Genomic DNA, 21,562 nt, shown 5'->3' with positions numbered 1-21,562 from the left:
TTTTGGAGAAGAAATTTCATGTCTCTTGTCCCAGGGAAGAAATCTTGACTTCTTTTGGAAATGAAACATTAAGTTTCATCAGAGGTCGCTTTTAAAAATCCAGGAAGCCAATAGACCAATATCTATTGACTTGGTGTGAAAACCTTGACTGCATATCTCTCTTTGTGTTGGAGATCATAGTAGATACAGGAGTGAAGACAGCCTCTGCATGGAGGAGTTGCTAGTTTACCCCAGAGGGGAAAAGAAGCTCATGAAATCATCGTGGAGTGAGTCTTAACTCTGCAGGGTTGATGACAAGAGCAACAAGTAAGCAGAGAAAGGGGCGATTGATGTGGGTTGGAGTAATCATATAAGGCTTGTAAGAAGTTGGGCTTAAGGCCAGTATTGAAGAATACAGGGGAATCTAGGTGAGAGGAAAGAAGAGAAGTCTATTTAGAAGAGGCCTATGGAGAAAGAGGGAATAGAATAATCTTTAAGTAAAAGCATAGAGGAGGAAATTCAAGAATTTCAGATACAGGATAATTTTCCCATTTCAGGTTCTTTTTAAAGTGGTGTGACTTTAGGACAGTGAGTATTTTGCAGTGACTCACAGTTTAATTATTGTGCATAACCTGGGAAACAAGGATTCCCAGACCATATGCTCGGACTGTGTTGTATTTGTCACCTACTGCTTTGTAACAAAACAGCCAAAAACCCAATGGCACACAATGAGCATTTATTCACACACTCAGATTTATTCAGGCTTGGCTCAGATATGTTCCATGTATGTTCATTCTGAGTCCCAGACCAACAAGAAGATACTGGGGCATATTCTCGTGACAGAAGTTGGAAGCTCTCATAAGGGATTCCTCTGGTGGCATATGCTGAAAACTTCCACCCACATTCCAGTGGTCAAAAAAAAAAAAAAAAAAAAATCGCATGGCCAAACCCAGTATCAATGGTACAGGAAAATAAAATCTGCTTTTAGTGGGAGAAGATGTGGATACAGAAAGGGGTGAAGAATTAGAAATAATTCAAAGACCACAGATGTTGACATATTATCATATATAATCCTCAGAAAAACCTCATGGAGTTGACTGTTATTACTCTAACTTACAGGTAATGAAATGGAGGCTTAGATAGGCCAGGAGACTTACTCAAGGTAATCTTGTTAACAAGTGACTAAGATATAGTTCCTAATGTGTTTGAAGCTTAATATAACCTCAATAACACACAATATTTAGTCCCTAGAAGATGCTCTGAACAGTTCTGTATTACATTTCACTTGAGCCATACTCTCCAGATCTCCTCCATCTATTTGTACCTCAAACCTCCATTCTTCAGGGTGGCTGTTTTCAACCTCTCCTTTTCAGATCCCTGTATATACATACAATACTTTTGATCTCAGAAAGGACTTTGGCCAGATCTGGGCTTCAGTCTCTTCTATGTCTTTCCTTCTCCATAATGGACATCAGAAATTCCCATTATTGTAGCACATTTAAAGTAATTGAAAATAGCTTAAGTGTAATTAATCATTGCCTTATAATGAGATGTTAAGCCTCTTGCTAAGAAGATATGTTTCATTGTTCCTACAGTAACTTGCTTCTCACCAAGAACACCTGTTCTATGTTTTTCCATACTTTTTAGAATAGTAAGAAAAGTTGAACTCAGTCACTTTGCTAAGTGCTGATAGCTTGACCCTCACCCTGCTCACCCCATTTCATCCTGTTTCTTTGCCTTTGCCTCCCCTATCCCTCATTTCTAGTGATTAGTCATCTCTACAACCTGAATCTCTGGATCCTGAATTTTCCCGAATATTAAAACATCCTTTGCCAGTCAGCAGGGCCAAAGCCAAGAGAATTCACCACTACTCCAAGTCTACATATTCCCAATTCCAGAGGCTATTAATTCACTGACCCAAGATGAGTTGGGATGTCTCAAAAGGCATTGTGTTTGTTCGGTATTTTATGGTGATGCTTAACATTGTTGAATCATGTAGATTGCTTGGGCCTCAGAGTTCAAGGGATGATTATGTACTAGTTTAGAAACTGCCTGATGATATTTCCTGACACACAGCTCATTGAGGAGGGCATCAAAGCAGATAATGCTCAGCAGTGCCTTGCCCTTTGGATGGATGGGTCAGCCTAGAAAATGGCACTTTAAAGAGTGTTTGAAGGACCACTTGGCCTTTCTCTGCCCTCTGGGAGGTGCTCCTGGATACGGGCAGAGGCGCCTGACCTTCTCAAGGGCCCATTGTCCTCTTCTATCCTCTGTTGTCTTCCTTCACCATTATTTTCTGTTTCAGTTTTAGTAGATCTTAGTATTTGTCTATTACTTTTTACATTAGTGGGTCATGAAATAATGGAATATCTGGTCTAGCAACCATTAATATAGTATGCGACACTGAAAAATGTGGAACTAATAAAATATTTTGGAACTTAACCAGGGGAAAGAATGAATGGGGGGTATGATATATAAATTTGATCTAAATTATAATTTTTGTTTATAATTAAATTTTTTATAACATTTAAAAATTTGTCAATTTTAATTAAAAAACCTTTTAACTGAAGTCTGATTTAATAGTAGTTTTTATGTTAAATATATCTTGTTATTAGACACTTTCTAATTTCTTAAATGTAATGCACCTTCATTTAAAATGTAGTTTTCTCAGTTGGTTATTTCCTTTTTTTTTTTTTTAATGCTTTAATGAAGCAGCAGTATATCTGTAGCCATAGCCATAGTTATGTCTGTGTCTGTATTTGCATTAGATTACTTTTTTTAAAATGGAAATACTTTTTTTTTCTTGTACTTGTTCATTCTTTTTTTTTTTAATCATTCATTTTATTTATTTTTTTTTCAGTGTAACAGTATTCATTCTTTTTGCACAACACCCAGTGCTCCATGCAAAACGTGCCCTCCCCATTACCCACCACCTGTTCCCCCAACCTCCCACCCCTGACCCTTCAAAACCCTCAGGTTGCCCCAACCTCCCACCCCTGACCCTTCAAAACCCTCAGGTTGTTTTTCAGAGTACATAGTCTCTTATGGTTCGCCTCCCCTCCCCGTTTATTTATTAGCCCTATAATACAAACTCCTCTTTTGAATAATTGTTTAGGTAAATTTGCTTTCATCTATCTTGGAGAATTCTTTAGCAGTCAGCCACAAGATGAGCTAGTCTTGGCTTTTTGCTTAAGTGTTGTTTTCAGCTGGCTGGAGACAGCAAGAGTACTCTACACAGTTTCCCCAGAGCCTAATCTCACAGCAATGACAACTTTGCATTTGTTTCAAAATGAAGAGAGGTAACTTTTCCCTACATTAAGTTTGCAGAAATGTGGCTGCTTTTTTGTGAGCCTTGTCACTCAAAATTACAAAAGAAAAACTTCTTCAGGGATCTTTGATATTTGCATAACAAGGAAATTCTTTCTTCAGGTTGCCTAAATTCTGCAAATTTTGGGAGTCCTTCACAGTGGAAGTAAACAGGCAACCATTAGAACATCTATAAAATGATTATCTACATTGCACAGTAGGGGTGTGTGTGTGTGTGTGTGTGTGTGTGTGTATGGCTAATCATATTGTGTACCTAGAAGTAATGTAATATTATATATCAATTTTATCTCAAGAAAAAATATTTTTTAAAACCAAAAAAATTAAAGATATCCAGTTTTCTTTGAATCACACTTAATTCGCTATGCTTCAAATATTCATGGTAATATAATATCTATATGCGTTTCAGTCTTTGTTTTTTAAAATTCCATACCTATCACTCATAGAAAAATTGAGTATCAGTTTTGTTAGTGAACTTTCCTCAGCTCTCATTGCCAGGAAGAATCACTACTCTGAAAACAGAAGATTCTCTACCATTATTTTAAGAAAGCTCCTTTGACTTCAGAATCTTGGTTGCATTTGAAAATGATGACCTGTTTATAGCCCAGGCTTTTTAAATAAGTTCTGGTCTTCTATTGGGACCAGCCTGTCCTGCTTCAGCTATGACCAGGTAGAAAGGCAGATCGGGGTGAAAGGGTGAAAAGGGAAGATGGTGGCTCTTGTTTTAGCTGTTGACTTTTTTTTTTAACATCTTTATTTTGTTTTATTTTTTTTCAGTGTTCCAAGTTTCATTGTTTATGCACCACACCCAGTGCTCCATGCAATATTTGCCCTACTTAATACCCACCACCAGGCTCACCCAACCCCCCACCCCCGTCCCCTCCCGAGTTTGTTTCTCAGAGTCCACAGTCTCTCATGCTTTGTCACCCCCTCTAATTTACCCCATTTCACTTTTCCTTTCCATCTCCCAATGTCCTCCGTGTTATTCCTTATACTCCACAAGTAAGTGAAACCATATGATAATTGACTCTCTCTGCTTGACTTATTTCACTCAGCATAATTTCCTCTAGTCCCATCCATGTTGATACAAAAGTTGGGTGTTCATCCTTTCTGATGGCTGTGTAATATTCCATTGTATAAATGGACCTTATCTTCTTTATCCATTCGACAGTTGAAGGGCATCTTGCCTCTTTCCACAGTTTGGCGATTGTGCCATTGCTACTACGAATATTGGGGTACATATGGCCCTTCTTTTCACTACATCTGTATCAGGCTTTCTTTGCTTCTCTGGTGGTGGCCAGAATCAGGCATTCCTAGGAATCTGTATATGGAACTTAGCACAATCACACACTCCCCACTGCTCTCCACTGCCTTCTGGATTAGGAAAAACTTCAGCACAAGTATCAGAAAGAATTGTCCTGCTCTGAAGTGAAACCTGAAGGCAACTTTAAGAGTCCAATTTGAAATGCCATCTCCTACTTTTATGAATTTCCTGACTCTTTCCTCCTTCAGGAGTTTCCTGCTCTATTCTTTAGTTCATTCATCAACATTACTGAACTTTTTCAGCCACCTAGGAAATGTAAGTGAAAACTAAAATGACCAAAATATAAAACAATGACAACATCAAGTGGCATTATTGATATGAAGCTGCTGGAACTCTAGTACATTTCTGCTACAAATGCCTTGTTTTGTTGATTACTTTTCATTTGTGCATGTGTATGTACTTTTTGATTTACCTTGATTCAGAATAAAATAATCCCAATTTTTCTTATTATATCCCTTCCCATCTACTTCCAATTACATTTATGGTTTAGTAAGTAACCCCCCATCACACACACAATCTATGTACTACTAAATAGTAAAAGTTGAACAAGTTAATTTCTCTTGTATTTCTAATACATGAAAGCCTCCCTCTTTGAGCATAAGCTTCTAGAAACTTAATTTTCAAATGCAGTAGAGAGTTTTGTTGGGATTTGTGATGTCCCTTTTTGTTAAAGCAATTTTGTCAGTTTCATTTTCCCTAAGCTGTTTCCAGATATATCTTTTTAGAAACTCAAGAGTGATCTCTTAGCTTTTTTCCCTCATTTGTCAGGAGACATGGTCTTTAGGCCTCCTGGGGGCTGTGGAGGAATATGCAAAGATATGGAAGATCTGAATGTTTTCAGCTGTATGATACAGACATATATGGGCACTATCTACACAGGCTTCTCACCAAGAGATTGGGGATCCTCTGTATGATAAAATAGAAAAAGTTCCTGAGGTCATCACTAGTACTCTTTATAAATGTTCCCTGCTTTCTTTCTAGGTCTTAATGTCAGGCATAGTCCTGTGATTTGTTTTAGCCAATGATAAGAGCAGAAGTGATTACATATTACCTCTTAGGGAAAGCCTGAAGAGTCAGTACATAATTCACCATACTCTCTCTTCCCATTTGCTGTGGTGACCAGTAATATTCAAATAGAGGTTCTTTTGTCAGCCTGGTTCCCAGCATGAAGACAATGCTGAACATACCCCCCAGCTGACCCATGATGCCCATGTAGCATGAACAATAAATTAAGCCTTTGATGTTTTAGGCCACTGGGTTTTCTTTGTTTTTATTACTGCAGCATAACCTAGCTCATCCTGAACTTTTCAGATGGGTCCAATAATTGGTCCCCGAAAGACCAATTTTATTAACATAATCCAGACAACAGGGCTTCATACATCAGAGAGCACAGTCATTCCCAGGAGACAAAAAGGCCTGGAAAGACACCTGATGATTCAGAATCCTGAGGCACAGAGGACAAAAACATCCTTCCTTGCCCTGACATTCTTTGCCAAACTCCTGAGCCCAAGCGAAGCATGGCTCAGTGATTCACAGTGCGAGTAAGGTCACAGAGAATCAATAAACCATTGCATTTCATATCAGCAGTCCAACAGTCTTTCCAGTTATCCCTGGATAAAGGCTTTGAAAGGTTTGTGGAGTTTTCTGGCAAATCATGGTTTATTCTAATGTAGACTTGAGACTGTCTAATCTAGGTGCTTCTCACTGCCCTTGATAAGGATGAAACTGATGCATTATGAAAGTAGTTGTTTAAGTGATATGAATAGATTCTCTTATTATACGTACTTGTGGCCCTGGTCATTCCTCGCTGGGTCTTCTCCTCTGATTTGCTATTTTTACAATTAAGAATCTGAAGTTTAGAGAAGTTAAGTGACCAGGTCATAGCTACACAGCAAATGAATGTCAGGGTCTGATCTGGAATCCAAGCCCCATTAGAGGACCTTTAACACACACTAGACTATGTGTCTACTTGGAACCAGCACAGAAGGAGAGGGTGAGTCATTCTTGCTCTTGGTTCCTAAAGCACCTTCTGCAAGTGATCTCTGGCCATGAGGGCTGTTTACAGTAGGTCCTGGTTGGGACCCCTAATTAAGAGAAGCTAGATAGTTTGGGGATTGGGGAGAGAAGATAGAAAAGAGAAAGCCAATGACTTTATAACTGAGACTTTATCAGTTATAGAATAAAAGAATTATCTCAGCCACTGCTGATTATCACTGGGAATACCATGCTGGAATGAGAGCAAGGTGAGGTCAGCAGCCTCCCAACTGATTACAAGCATGAGGTCAGCTCTCAGGTCTCAAGAGAATTGCTGTAAATGATGAGTGGCTCACAGTCACTGACTTGGATAAAAAGAAAATTGGCTGGCTTCCCCTCTGCTTATCAGTGAGCTTGTGTATCAGAGGCTGGCTGAAAGGAGGGGGCAGGGAGTAGATGAAGAGAGTTACAGATAACATCCCTGAAGGAGATGGCACCAGGTGATCCTGTGCCTCTCAGGGCCTCTGTTCCATACCTCCCAAATACTGGCCTCTCACCAGGAATCTAGTTTCTTTCTCTCCCTGTTTTTGCTCAGACAGTAGGATGATAAAGGTTGGAAGTCATCAGAGGTAGAATGGATGAAAGGTGTGGCCCACGTGATCATTTATCCCAGCCAAACAGTTTTGGCTGAAACTTACCTGACTTGGGCACAGATTGTATCTTTGTATATTTATGCATGTCTGTGTACTTACCTTTTAGTTTACCTTAATTCAGAGTAAAACAGTCCCAGTGTTTGCTTTGTCTTATTTATATTGCTTTTGTTCTCACTTACGTCCAATTAGATCTGTGGTTCAGCAAATAAAAACCAAAATGTACACTCTCTGTTCAGTGATGAAAGTGAACCCAGTCGGTGCTTGGTATAGACCTTGTTTGTTCTTATTACTGGATTGCTTTTACTTGCTGAGCTCAGATCCCTCCCACAAGACTCTAATGTTCAGAGATGCTTTATGGCATTTGAACACCAGGGAAGTGCTGAAAGCATTAGATGAAAACAGAGAACTTCCCAAGCAGTGAGAGGCTGCCTGGTTTCCCACATAGCCCCTCTGTCACATTTATCTCTGGAAGGCTTTGTAATAACATCTGTCACTTTAACCACAAACATCCTTTAGTCAAGAAGCCCAGTTTTTCTCAAGGAAGGTGATTCTTTCGCGTGTGCCAACCTGGTCTGGTGACCTATTTCACAACCTTGAATCTTCTAAACAAAGTTCACAACATCAGACTTGCTTACAAAGGGTTAGACTGAGACTAAAAGAGCAGAATCTCAGCGTATAATAAAAGGAATTTTTATAGTTTTCATAGGTAGTCCAATAGAGAAGGGAGGAGGGATTTATGAAATGAAATGAATTTAGGAAAGATAAGTTAATTAGAGGTGATTGGAGCCCCAAGGGCAATTGGTGGCCAATTCCCAGATGTGAGTGGTGTCTATGTGTTTTTGAAAATACTGCTGGCTTATACTAATGGTGAGATGTTTTCTATTCAGTGTTTCCCCCTCTCCTACCATTATCCTTACTCTTTAATAAAATTCTACTGAATAAATCTACCTAACATAAATGCTATATTGAGAAAACTGATTAAATATGTTAACATTTGGATTAACATGGAATGGAGGGAAGTGAATGCCAGCCAGGGGCTGAGAGATGAGAGAGTTCAAGAATGGATCAGAGGAAGAACACTGAAACAAAAGATAATTGGGAGAAAGATAACCCATATCACTTCCTCCCCATCCCACGTCCCCATAGAGGACTCCCCAAATATATGGTAAAGGAATTGGTGTTTGGGATATCTTTTTAAATGTGGGTTTGGACATCCTTTTTAAGTCTTGCACTCCAGGGTGACTCCTGCTGTCTGTTAAAGAGAATATCCAGGAGGTGATGCCTGCTTTATTTTTGTGCTGATACATCACTTTCTTCATTTTTAAAGACTCAGTAGAATGCACACATATAGCACAACAGAAAATGAACCCGTTTGCCGTGCCTGCAAACAGAGGTCATCCAATAGAACTATTTTTGGTAATTCAGTTACCCTATATATTTCCAGCTCACTGGATGTTCTGCAAAACTTCAATTTAGGTTTGGATCTTGTAGGCTTTTGGCTTCTAACTCTTTTATTTGCATGTTGTTTGTTAGACAGCTTGAGAACCAAATCTAGTGAGGTTTATGAACAATCTGTTTCATCTTTGGGGTTTACGAATGAGTAATAAAAATGTCTGAGCTGGTTAGTCCCAGCTGAAGGACCCTGGCTTATGCTTCCAGTTGATTGAGACCCCACAAATCATTCACAGAAATTTAAATCATTTAGGGAGGTATTTGAGATATGTAGGTTTGGAGAACTGGAGGCCGAGGCAGCTAGTATAATCATTAAGGAAGTTGGCTTTGTAGTGAAGTAGATTTTGGTTCAAATACTGGTTATTAATTGTGTTCATCATGCTGCTTCATTTCTTGAGTGTCAGTTTCTTCATCTGTAAAGGGGTCTAGGAATGCCTGGGTTGGTCTTCAGAATGTAATGAAATGCACTTGGTATAGTTCCTGGCTTATACGAAGTACTCAACAATAGTAGTTGTTATTTATTATTGATAATGTAGTTGCTTTTATTACACTTATTATGACCATGTCAGGTTGAGAAAATTTAGGCTGATGGTGCCTTGACCAAGGGCACATAGTTAATTAGCTAGAGCCAGATCTGGCATTTGATATCCCAGCTGTGAATCCAGCTTTCATTCAATTACTTCGTGAAATTTCTCACAGCTCTTGCCAAGCTGTGGTTTAGTTCTGCCTTACACACTTGTATGCTTACCTGGGAGACAAGATAATGCAGACAAACGTGGCCAAATGGGTCTGTGGAGCAGTAGTTGAATGGGGACATGCTGTGTCGGTGAGCTCATCATGGAGGCTTTCTTTCTGCCTTTTCTCTTCTGCCCTTCCCGTCGAAACCAAACACTCTCACCTGGAAACTATGCATCGTCCTTGAACACGATGCTCCACCACCCTTCCAACCCTACCTATGGCTGGAACAGCTGTTTACCTTCCTCAGACCTCTATTTAGCATTTTTTTTAATGAAGGAGAACAGTGTGATGTAGTGGAAAGAACAGTGAGATTAGAACAGAGAAATGTAATGTTTAGTTCTCGTATAGACAGTCTTCACCATTACGTTTTTCTAAAAAAGGGGGTTAGATGAAGAAATCATCCTTGAATTTCTGAATCTATGAAAAGGAAGAAGTGAAAACATGCTGAATACACAATATAGATCTCTCCAAATTGCTGTAGTGAATTTTTCAAACAAATGGAAACTTTTTACATTGGAAAATAAATTTTAATTCTATTAAATATCTGTTTTTTGGCTAACCTTTAAAATAGAATAGACATAAGTGTATCTTTTTTTTTTTTTTGGTGGATTTTATTTAGCAAGTTAATAATTTCCTGCAAGAAATGAAGACTATAACCCTTCTTTTTAGGCTGGGTTTTCTCAACTTTGGCACAGTTGACATCTGGGAGCAGATAATTCTTTGTTGTGGATGCTGTCTTGTACATTGTAGGATATCTGGCAGCATTCCTTCCCTCTACCCACTAGACAATTGTAGTACATGTCCCTTATCCCTAGGTGTGACAACCAAAAATGTCTCCAGAAATTGCCAAATGCCCCTTGGGAGGCAGGAGGAGATAATACACCCTTGGTTGAGAACTACTACTTGAGGCATATGTGATGATAATTTGAAGGGAATGCTTTTCTCTGCCCTGAGTCGTTGTATTTTTCAGTTTCTTAGTTGGGATAGAATAGATGGGGTTGCAGTAACAATTGTACATGTCATTAGCTTAATGGACGAATTTTTTTTTTTTTTCAAGGCACCTGTCTTCCCTGTGGTGATTGAATGGCCCAGTCTGCTTCCCTTTGGGTTTCATTATTACAACATAGGCCTCTATGATTGTGAAGACATAGTAAGAAAACACAGAATTCACACCAGGTCTTATATGCATTGACCCAGAAGAGCTGAGGCCCTCTTACATCCATAGTCCATGATGACATCTAGTCACATGGCTCTTCTCAACTTCAGGGGGGCTGGAGAACATCAGGGAGCATGTGGAAGATTTGGTGAACATTACTATATCTACCACACCAAATATTTTTGTCTTGGAGAGTTGACTGCATATAGCCGAAGCCCAGAGGGAGTTTTCTGTTTATCTGTTATCTTTCACCTTGCAAGAGTCCACTAATAACTAAAACAGAAAATGTTCTCAAGTACTTCTAAGTGCATTACTCTTTATTAAACAGGTACTAATGCAAAGCGTCTTGGTGATATTTTAGTTGCTTAACAGTACTTTCTTAAAGTCCTACTGAACACCCCTGCCCCCAGTTTTTTCCAAATAAAAGTCTCTAGAGAAGCCCAGAATTTAAAGCAATTAAATACTGAACTGGAATGGTCAAAGTAGAGATGGTTCTTTGCCCTATCAAGCCTCCAAAAATCACAATGCCCAGTGGGATCACAGAGCACATTTTGCAAACCTCTGACCTACAAGATTTTAAACTATTTGTTCAGAATGAATATATGCTGTCCTATCTGGTTGTAATAGCTTTTTACAACTGCTGCTTGAGGAAAGGTAGTGGGAAGATGTACATATGCATCCCTCCCTATAGGCTAGGAGAGGTCTAATTTCTCCCTGAGTCCCTATTAGCAAAATTGTTGGAATCTCAACTGCCTCTGGCAGTTACTTGTGACTGACAAGGTGAAGGAACAGGTTACCAGTGATCCAGACAGCACCCTGGTACTCTTGCTGACCTTCTTGCTTCATGTTCCAAACCTCACCCCATCCATTGCCACCTCCTCCTACTACATATCCTTACTGTTCTTGGAAACATCTTTGTCTCTTAAGATGAGCTGCCCAATTTGGCATTTCCTCTTCCCCACCCCTCAGCATACCAGTGGACTCCCTGAGAAACTCAGATTATCCCTCCACCTCTGGAGGGATGAAGACATGTGCTTGAAGTCCATGTGGAAGCTCTTCCTTCCCAAATCTCCAGGACAGATTTACTTCTACCTGGCTTGATTATCAATTATCAATCCTTATTAACTCTTCCCATTAACTGAATACTGGATATTCTAGGTTAACTCTCTCTTTATGATCCTTGTCCTTTTGAGGGAACATCAGCAACAATGTCATTTGGCATATCATTTAGTTAAAAAAATGCCAAGCCTCTTGTTTGCTGTTGAAAATAGGTGATTTCTTTAAACTAATATAAGGCATCTTAGAATTAGAGAAGAAAGAATTTGTGCATCTGGGGTGAGATAGCATAAATGTTTAAGAGTATACATTTCCAGTACTGCTTTGGTTTAATACACTGATCTTGTGTATAAGCTGCTTGAACTTGAACACATTACTCAAGTCCACTGCCTCCATTTTATTATCCATAGAACAGGAATAATAATAGTACCTTATTAGCTTATAATAATAAGTCTTAAAATGGTTACTGTTTGTGAGGTGCCTGCCTGGCTTAGTTAGTGGAACATGTGACTCTTGATCTTGGGGTTTTGAGTTTGAGCCCCATGTTGGGCATGGAGTCTACTTAAAAAAAATTACTATTTGTGAAGTATTTAAATAAAATCCCAGCATATAGTATAAGCTGCATTTAAGAGTTGCTAAATAGGGATGCCTGGGTGGCTCAATTAGTTAATCATCTGCCTTCAGCTCAGTTCAAGATCCCAGGGTCCTGGGACTGAGCCCTGCATTGGTCTCCCTCCTTAGTGGGGACACTGCTTCTCCCTCTTCTGCTCCCCTTGCTTCTTCTCTGTCTCACCCTCTCTCTGTCAAATACATAAATAAAATCTTTTTTAAAAAAGAATTGTTAAATAAATTGATAAATATATTGCTATCCCCATTACAGCTCAACCCTGCTATACAAAAGAAACCTGCTATACCCTGGAAAATCCTTAATAAAAGCAATAATTATGATTCTAGACAAAAAACAGAAGCCAGTCAGAAAATCCTGATGTAACAGGTTAGCTACTAAAGTATCTACCAGATTGATTGCCAACTCTTAACGTTTAAAAGTGAATTTGTCGGTTGGTGTTCTTTTGTGTTCTTATGTTCTTTCCCTTATTCAGAATGAAGGAATTTGACAATCAAAACTTTATGAGATTTGTCAATGGATGACTTACCAAAAAAGGTGGAAGTTTGGTGAGAAAGAGGAAGGACATTTACATAGTCTCAAATTATTTCCCTAGAGTTTATGTATCAATTATAAAAGGAAGCATGGTAACTTATCAGTGGGAAGCCTTAGTAAACACTATGGTAACTAAGTTATCAAAGTTGACATTAGCTATGGAACAAACTAACATTAGCTATATCTTGATGGGCTCTAATGAGAAGAATACATCATGGGTAGTGTTCTTGGTAAATTTTCATAAACTGATCTAATACTAGGAAATACCAGATCAACTCTAAGAGACAAACTATGAAACGACAGTCATCCATTTATCCGAGATGTTGCTGTCATGTAGACAAAGATTGAAGAAATTTATTCAGTGTCTTAAAGGAGATTAAAAGGAAGTGACAACTAAATGCCATGAGTGATCCTGAACTGATTCTGTATGGGGGAGAGGGAGATTGGAGTAAAGGGCATTATTATGTTAGTAGGTGAAATTTGAATATGGATTGTGAATTAGATGATACTATATTAGTGTTTAATTGTCCTGATTCTGATAATTACACAGTGGTTATTATTCTGATAATTCACATTGCATCTGATCCCCTTGGCTACTGATGGTATCCACTGAGAACATAGCCCTGTTCTTAAGAACACTTAAGTGTTTATAGGTAAGGATGTGTGATGTCTGCAACTTACTGTCAGATGGTTCAGGAAAAAAAAAAAAAAAGAGAGACTCTGTGTGTGTGTGTGTGTGTGTGTGTGTGTTGACAGAATTATAAAACAATTGTTGCAGAAATAGTAATAATATATATTTCAGTAAAAGATATACGAAACTTCTTGGTTACTGTTTTTGCATATATTTGAAATTGTTTTAAATTAAAAAAGGTTGAAAAAAGAACAACTGTATAGGAAGACATATTACTGCTCCCTCCCCCCAAAAACAATGCATTTATTACCTGACTCTTAAGGTCATTATGAACCTGGAAATTTAGTAGATGCCCAAGAACTACTCCAAATAGTCAAAGACCTGTGAAAACATTACTAAGGATAAATGGTTCTCTGCTTTGGGTTTAGAATCTTAAAAAATAAAACCTTTTAAGTAATCTCTTGGATACCAGTGCTATCTGATGAATACTTTTTTTTTTTTAAGACTTTATTTATTTGGGAGACAGAGAGAGTACAACAGGGAAGAGGTAGAGGGAAGGGGAGAGCAGACTCTTTGCTGAGCTGGGACCCCAGCATGGGACTAAATCCCAGGACCTGGAGATCCTGACTTGAGCCAAAGGCCGATGCTAACCATTTGAGCCTCCCAGGCGCCGCTGATGAAAACTTTGCAGATGCAGTTTTTTTCTTGTTGACTTAAAAAAACCTTCATGGGATTTTGCTCCATGCATGAGGCTGGTATGGGGCCCATCTGGTGATGGCAATGGATGTGTGTCATACCAGAGAAAAATCACCCCAGGAAGAGAGGAGTGGTTGGCATTAATTATAGCTAAGGTATCATAATGATATACACAAGAACTTATTCTGAGTGCCCTCCCTCATTCAGAAGTTTATTGCCTGTGGACTGCTTATTTGCCTTGTGGACATGCCTCTTCCCTGACTGTACACAAAGTCCAGCAAAGACACTGGGATATCCTCACAGACCATGCACTGACTCAGCAGATACCCTCAGCTGGTACTCAGGTTAAATAATTTTGAAAAGAGAGGACAAAAAGTTTTATTTTTTTAATAATGCCTTCTGCCTTCTGAGAATAGAGGGGAGAGAGGGTCTTTGTAGCTGAAGAGGCATTTGCTTCCTGACTTAGGAGTTAGTATATTCAGTATGAAGATATAGGCAATTTCTATACAAACTGATTTGGGGTCTAGCAGGAGGAGGAAGTTCCTGGAGCAGAGAACTAGCAGCCAGGAAGGCAGGCAGATCTGTATCCTCAGGGAACTGAGTGCTCTGCACTTCTTAAGGGTGGTAGCTGGCTCTCCTATAGAGCCCTCAAGGGGCTGATCGGTATTTCTGTAGGGAAACTCTCTCCATATTAACACAAATCTCTTGCCACTTCCAGAGGAAGAAAAAAGTGAAAGTTTTTATCTGTGGATGGAAGGCACTGTCCTCCTAAAATAAATTACTCTTCCCCACGCAAGTTTTATAGAATTTCATTAAGATGGCAACTTTTGTAAAGTTTTCAGCAAATACTCCCGAGCTCTGGGGCCTTGCTGGATTTTGCTGGATTTGGGGGTCACTGTTTTTGCCTGCTTCATCGATCTGGAATCCAAAAATTTACTTCTCGGAAAAATCACACAGTTATCTTCATGTGCAATTATTCCCACTACCTTTGATTCGTTCATTCTCCACTTTATGATTGCCTTGACCTGTTCAACATTTTAGTCAGTGTCCACACTTTGCTGTCTGATCCCCTTGGCTACTGATGGTATCCACTGAGAAATGCTTGGAAACGCATTCCATACCACCACTGGCCTCCAGGTTGGAGGTACCAGGATTTGTTAGACACTTTGGTCCCCCATCTGAATAAGTGTCCCCACGCAGGCAGAATTACTAGGCATTAACTTCCCCTAATATCTATTAAACAGAAGTCTCAGAGTGGCTGTCTTTGTCCCATCCGCAGTGTAGCTAGCATAATGTGAAGATTTCCCAAACCATCAGTATTTGAACTGAAGAATTCTGTCTAATCCCTTATTCCCGTGAAAAGGAAAGAGATTATTTTGGTCTTTCCATGTAAAGTAATCATTTAATATGATACTTCTCAGCCTTATCAGCATAACTTAACATTAAGTACCTATGAATGAACTGCATTTGCATTGAGTATGGAGAAAGCTTTCGTGCTAGTGCTGTGGCCTTGGCATGACATCTCCCAATGGTTAATCATGCATTGACTAGTGTGCAGCTTGTCCCTCACCTGCTGAGGGACATAGCCGTAGATTAGTGTAGATATTCAGCCAGGCAGCAATTTGCTATGGGCCTAAGAAAAGCTACATTGTCTGTACAGGAAATGGCCCTCACTTAAAAGCATTTTATCACAAAGTGTGTATGGATGTTTGAAAAATCACTCATTAACGCACATCCTCAAACGGCTTCCTCTTTCTTTTCTCTTAAACACCTCTTCCCTACCCCAAATCAGAAAGGGCCTTTTAGCTGGTGAATGCCTGCCACAGTCGGAAGCAATTTACCGTCACTAGACAATGTCAGTGGACTGATAAGTAGGCTGTTATTAGTGCTGTGCTGATAGCACGCTCTAGCTCTGCCTTTTTGGGACTGTTGATAACTTTGGGTATGAGCAGAGAATGAGTCCTTTATGTTGTTGTTTGTTCTAATCCCACAAGGACTTTTTACCTTTTCTGGTGTTATTTAATCTGTAATTCTAATTACAGCTTCATTCATTCAGTCAGTCACCTGAGGTATTGTAGAACTTTAGGCATGTAGTAGGTACTTGCAATGATTTAAAGTTCACTGATGGGTGGAGCTTATAGAAAAACAGAGTGGTACATGCTATTGTCGAGAAGAGGAGGCTTACCGAAGCCTTACTTGGATCCCTGTTGTATCTTTGTCTCCCCGCTGCTACATAAACTTTAATTCCCACCAGTCAAGTGATACCCCATGTATCTTCCATCAGTGACTTTCCACGTGGCCAAATTTATCTCCTTGAGCATGACTTTCGAGGCTACTCTAAGCTCTCACCCCTGAATTATAACTCTTGTTTGGTCATAATGTATTCTTGTGGAAACTTGTCTTGCTATCTTTGTTGGAATTTGAATTTTGTGCTATTATTTATTGTTTTATCATTTTTAATTATGTCTTCCCTGTTAGATTACAAGTTCCTTCAGGGCAAAGACTTACCTTGTGCCTCTCAAAATTTATCATGGAAGAAGCATGGTTCTGGATTTCAGGAATCTGAGTTCTAGTCTCAGTTTGACAACTAACTGGCTTTGTGAGTACTACAAGCCAACAATTTAATGTCTTGAGTTTTAAAAATTTTAATATAAAAATGTGATGTTTGGATTTGATCATTTTCACAGTCCCTTTATATTCTAAAGTCCAGGGAGTGTACCACACAGAACTTAACCCAGTTTGTAGAACAGTGCCTTAAATGTAGCAGATACTCAGTAAGCATCTGAAAAAAAATTGAAATATAGTTCATTATTGTCAAGGGCACTCAGATATGGTTGATTTGGAGAGGCCATTATTTTTCAAAAGGAACCCTTAAATGTTGGGAATGTATAGTTGACCCTTGAACAGCACAAATTACAAATGGATTTTTTTTTCAATAAATACAGTACATAGGTACTGTAAATGCATTTTCCTTATGGTTTTGTTAATAACATTTTCTTTTCTGTAGCTTACTGTATTGTAAGAATACAGTAGATCATACCCATGACATGCAAAATATGTGTTAATTGACTGTTTCTGTTATACGTGAGACTTCTGGTCAACAGTGGACTATTGATAGTTAATTTTGAGGGAATCAAGAGTTGTACATTTTTTGACTTTTGATTTTTGGACTGCATGGGGGGTTGGTAACCCCAACACCATGTTGTTCAAGGGTCAACTGTAGTTTATACTAAGGTATTTACTGATAGGAATCTATGGTTTTCCTTCCAGTGGTGTACTATGGAATCAAATCCCAGACCTGCTCCTAATTAGCTATGTGATGTTGAACAAATTATTTAATGTCTCTGACTGTTAGTTGATTTATCTTATTATTCATAAAATTATGAGTACTGTTTGCCTTATTGAACTGTTATAAAGACAAATCTTAGCTGCTACCTTGAACTGATGTAGAAATGGAAGTTAGATGTATGCATCATGAAGTAGGTTTTAAAGTTTTGAATTTTAACTTGAAGCTTGGGATAATTTAGCCAAGAGTCTTAAGGTAACTGTGGCAAAAGTTTTACAATAAGTCCTGAATTTTCCAGATGAGGTATTTCAGGATTCTAGAACTTCATTAAAGCAACATGGCTGTCTTGACTTTTTTCGGGTAGGCTTGTCACTCTTTAGTAGCATCATAACTTTGTAGGGTGGATTGACAAATAGAGAAGCAGTAAAGTCTAATCAACCAATATTATTCCTTAGCAGAAAACTTTCATGATGAGTTGGTGGGCAAAAGCATTGGAAATAATGGCTGTGTATCCCTTTACATAAGGATTGAAATATCTGGGAATGTAATATTACTGCATTTGTGCTCCTTTCCCCTACCAGCACAATTAGTGGATTGGAATCTGATTTCATTGCCTGGAATCCTCCTGAGATCTTTTACTTTCTACTCCTCTATGGTCCCAATTCCCAAGCAATCATAATCAGAAAGGCCAATTTACTTGAAATGAATATATAGCTTGTTTCAAGACTAAATGTAATTGGTTATTGGATTGTCAGTCTCTTCCATTTGTGTGGCTGCAATTTTCACTATTAAAAGTCTACTATTAAAATAGCTTCTGTCCATTTATATTAGAATGCAAGGTTTGCATTTAATAGTCTTCAGGGAAAATGCCTGGCACTTACTGAATTACCCAGTAGGACCATTTGGGTACTTGGTGTCCTGGAGTCATCAAACTGCCTTCTTGGGAAACAGCCAATCATCCCCCAAATAATAGAGAAGCCAGATTCCAGGGCTAGTAGTAATAAATATTTAAAAGAATGAAACACATTATATTTAGGGGGAAAACTACCCTTCGGGCTTTTTCCCTGGAAACTTTGGAAGTAATGACCAAATTAAAGCAAAAGTTTTACAAACAAACAAGTCTACTTCTGGAGATGTCATTTTCATCACAGTATACTGAAGAGAACATGTAGACATTAGCCAAATACATGATTTCTCCTTATGGACTTTTTCCTTCTCTTTAATAGCGATGGCTGATGCACAGCCCTGAAACCTGGAGTTTGTTTTGTTGAGGAATGTTTGGAACTAAATGGTTGCTTCATTATTTCCTTAAATTGCCAGCAGGTGATCTTCAAAAGACATGGAGACTCAATTATAATAGAAGAGCATGCAAAGCTAAAAAATTCATGCTCATATAGGAGTCCATTTTCATCTTCTTCCATTTCTGATTGTTCCTTTTTTTTTTTTTTAAGATTTTATTTATTTATTTGACAGAGAGAGATCACAAGTCGGCAGAGAGGCAGGCAGAGAAAGAGGGAGGAAGCAGGCCCCCCGCCAAGCAGAGAGCCCGATGCGGGACTCGATCCCAGGACCCTGAGATCATGACCTGAGCCGAAGGCAGAGGCTTAAACCACTGAGCCACCCAGGCACCCTCTGATTGTTCCTTGATCACAGATTTCTGTAATACCTTTCCCTCCCCCATCTTCTGGCTAGCTTCATTCTGACCTTTTTCGAGTCAATTCATTAAATGTCCATTGACAGAGGAAGACAAATTCAAATCACACATCAGTGGATCTGCCATTAAGATTCTTCATTCTATCACTGATTGGACTGTAAAAGAAGCATTAAGCCATAAGTTCAAGGCATAGTGATGCTTGGGTAACTGGCCCATCGAGAATGTGAGGTCCTTGGCCTTTTTTGTGAGTTTTCTTTTGGGATAACTGTTGCAATGCTATGGAAGGGCTCTGAATAGACTTCTGCAGTTCTCATACTTTCAACAAGAGATGAGCAATGGAATAAAGAGAACATGCACAAAAATGAGGAGACATCATTGGGAATCACTGGCTGTTTTCCAGCATTGTTGGCTAGTCAGATGGCCTTTTGGTATGCCTTCTGTGCCCCAGTGAAGGAGATCCAGGCTCCATCCATATAATTCTGAGTGACAGAAAGGGGGCATCTGGAGCTAACTGAGTTTAGAGACAGACCTTACTGATATGGTAGAGGGTCTTAAGTCCTCAGAGGGTCCCTGACAGAATCTGAGGGTTTGGTAATTTTAGTGACTTAGTTTTCTAACCTAAGAGTATAGCTTTTTGTTTTTATCAGTAGTAAGAAAGAATGTCTTACAGAAACAGTTCCATGGTTACTTTTGATTTCAGTGCTAGAACTGAAAACATGGGCTAACAATCTCTGGTCTACTTAGCAACCTGTCCTAAATCTGCCATCTGCAAATTAATTGTTTCTTGGCTTTCTTACTAACCTTATGGCATTATCAATGAAGTACTCTTTTGAAATTACTTCTTTTTGTGATGGGTAGCATCTTCTGAGGTAATAAACCTGCTGTGTTTATTAACCATAGAATTTTTCTCCATACTCTTAAATTGGGCTTTTTAAAATTTTGAGGGTAAACTCTGCATTCTTGCTAGCCAAAGAGACTCTGGTATATTTTCTTAAAGTCTTTGTCTTTTCAGACTGAATAATACTATTTCTTAGTCTGTTCTCATAAAGATGTTCCTTGTCCCATTTAATAGCTCTTCTCTGGTTGTCTCCATGCCAGTTCTTGCTTTTCTTGACCTATAATGACCAAGTGATACTCATGACTCCAGGTGTGGGTAAACCATGTTTCCATTGGATGGGATGGATTAGGTTTTCTGCTCTGTTTCCAGTACTCTTTCTGATGATACTCAGTGTTCTGTAGCCTTCTCAGCCACAAGAGCACATTGTGCTGATTTCTTAAAGTCTACAGTATGACTCTTTTCTGAGTCATAATTGTTCAGATTATTTTGAGAGTAAGGTACACGTCTATCCTTTGTTTACCTAACTTCTGTTGCTGCTGAAACACTGAGTAATTACCAGGGATCTTTGAAATTACCGTAGGAAAACCTCAACCTATTGATCCCAGATTTATTTTCGCCTGTACAATGTTCTTATTTTAATTGAATCATTTTTTCCATTACTAGCATTTGGTCTTCTAAAGGAGTGAGGTTTCACAGTAGGAAACACTTTATAGATGGCCTGGAAGTCAAAACTTTATTTTAAAGTTCGTATATTAAAGCACTTGAACCCCATTGGTATTTTGCTCTCCATAATGTTATAATGTATAATGTGTCCATTAAACCTATAAATATACAAACATTGTATGTTTAATGTTCCATTGAAGACAGAAATGGGATTTTGTGCAAATGAAGTCTGGTCAGGGCAATGTTAAACTCTTTATAGCTGAGAACCTCAGCGTTACCATCACAGGTCAAAGAAGGTCAATATCACTATTGATATTGTGAAAATAATAGTGTGATGCCTATGGGGATATTTGGAGATCTTTGAGAATAAGGAACCATTTAGATTTGATTTATGACAATATCAAAGGAATGGGGCAAACGAAATTTACAGACTAGTTAAGGCAGTATCACATACTAATTAACAGAAGGGCTGCCTGGGTTCAGACTTAAGTTAAACTCTGACTCCACCACATACAGGCACAGTGACCTTGGGTGAATATGTTGAACTTTTAAAGTCTGTTATCCCATCTGTATCTTGAGGATAATGATAATACGGGCATACCATTCTTTATTGTGCTTTGTAGATACTGCATTTTTTACAAATTGAAGGTTTGTTGCAACCCTGGGTTGAGTCTGTTGGCACCATTTCCTCAACAGTATTTGCTCACTTTGTGTCTTTGTGTCACATTTTGGCAATTTAGTATTTCATACTTTTTCAGTATTATATTTGCTATGGTGATCAATGATCTTTGCTGTTACTATTGTAATTGTTTTGGGGTACCGCAAACTGTGCCCATATAAGACAAAGTTAATAAATGTGTGTTCTGACTGCTCCACCAACTGGCTCTTCCCCCATCTCTCTCCCTTCCTTAGGCCTATTTCCTGAAACACAGCAGTGTTGAAATTAGGCCAGTTAATAACCCTACAATAGCCTTTAAGT

This window comes from Meles meles, chromosome 16 (genome assembly GCF_922984935.1).
Source record: "Meles meles chromosome 16, mMelMel3.1 paternal haplotype, whole genome shotgun sequence".
In the NCBI taxonomy this organism is placed as follows: Eukaryota; Metazoa; Chordata; class Mammalia; order Carnivora; family Mustelidae; genus Meles; species Meles meles.
This window is presented reverse-complemented; position numbering follows the sequence as displayed.